The sequence below is a fragment of the Procambarus clarkii genome, chromosome 18, assembly GCF_040958095.1.
Source record: "Procambarus clarkii isolate CNS0578487 chromosome 18, FALCON_Pclarkii_2.0, whole genome shotgun sequence".
Classification (NCBI taxonomy): Eukaryota; Metazoa; Arthropoda; class Malacostraca; order Decapoda; family Cambaridae; genus Procambarus; species Procambarus clarkii.
The window spans coordinates 8,238,735-8,240,567 of NC_091167.1; positions in this window are offsets into that span (position 1 = coordinate 8,238,735).

A 1,833-nucleotide genomic window follows, 5' to 3' on the forward strand; every position below is an offset into this window, starting at 1 on the left:
ATTACAAAATTTTAAGTCAATGATGTATATATTGTCACAGTCTTTATCACCATCACTAAAAATGCGACAAGAATAGTTTTCATATTTAAACCATCTGTCATGAATTTCATTAACCAATGTTTTATATAAATTTTTCATGTATGGTTCCATATACGTTATAGTCTGACATTTTTTGGTTTCACATAAACTATATTTGTTGATTTGATACCAGGAATGATCAACCTCTTTTTCAAAACATTTCACCCATTTCTCATAAACATCATATTGTCCAGTTGATTTCCAATGAATGTGTTCAAACATCAGGTACCTAAAATAAAAATCTCGCTTGAAATAGTTTTTTGTTAACAGAAATTCTTCTTCATCACATTTGTAGTATGTCAACCAAAGTGGAATCGATATTCCATCGATTCGCATCATCTCTTTTAATGTTTCTTTTTCCTCTTCTGAAGCCTTGAACCATCTTTAGAAATGTAAGAGGGTCCTTGGCAAAGGATTTATATCCATTTTTATTGCTTCTTATATTAAATTTTTCGTCATAAACACATAATATTGTATATCTTTCATCTATGTTTGAAATAAGTTCGATGAAGAATCCTTCGTTTTCTATTTGACATCGCAGTATAAATTGAAATTGTGATGCTAGTGGTTTCCCTTCCTCGGTAGATCCCATCCATATTTTCAAGGAATAAAGAGTTTGTATGTCTGTTTCAAACAAAAAATTTGATGGTAATTTTAAATCTCGTTCTAATGTAATATTTAGTCTACAATTATAAAAGTATTGAATATAGTTAAACAATTGTAAACTTGATGTAATTGAAGGTACAAAAGATTTGAAATTCTCACATTCCGTAGTAAACATCATCTTGTCGAAAGGATTCATTATGCAAAAAAAAAAAAAAAAAATTGATATCTAATAAAATGTCAATTTACCCCTAAATGGCCTCTCTGGCAAAAGAATGTTGAAAATTATCTCAAATTTTTTTGGTTAAAGCTGTGTATGTGGATATTGGTATCCCAGATGGTTTTTCTCCTCCTCTATTACTTTTGATTCTTTCCCGCAACATCCTGGATTGCTATGGGAGGGGAATCCACAAGAAACTTAACGACTCTTCCTTAGTTGGTAAGTATCCTCACAGCTCTCTTACATCTCGGCCTGTCACAGTCTGTTAAATAAAAATCCGTTATAGTAGAAGAAATAAGGACACGGACTGACCTAGTCGCGTGAGAACCATGAGCAAACAATAGTCACTCTCCCTTTTTCAATATAATAACAGATATGACAGCCACACCATCAGGAGATCCATCCCCCCCCCTCACAAATGAAATGAGAACACTGACCTGCTCGCGTGAATAGAGAACAACTATGAAGCAAGAGAGGGCGGCTCTGTCTTATATTGACAGGAAACAGGAAACTCTCTTAAAAAAAAAAAAAAAAAAAAACGTCACTTCTCACTCGTTGAGTCCTCCTTATTTCAATCAACATTTTTCATACAGTTTTGAGACTAATTTTTAAATGTTGTAAATTTATTCAAATGATTTTCAAATCTTGGATATTTGTATCCAAGAGGAGGTAATCCACTAGTTGGCAAACGAACACTGACCTAGTCACGTGAATGGAGAGCAATTGTTGCTTTTTGAAACATGTGGAAGTCACAGTATACCACCACCTCACCCCCCACTCATGCATGCAAGGCCCGTCCTGGACTATTGGTGGAGACTGGAGGCGGCTTTCTAAAACTAGTCACCTTTTTTTTTTCATTTTCTTTAAATCTTCCACAGCTCTCTTCCAGAATCCAATCATTAGATTTTCTGAACCTTCATTAAGTATGAATT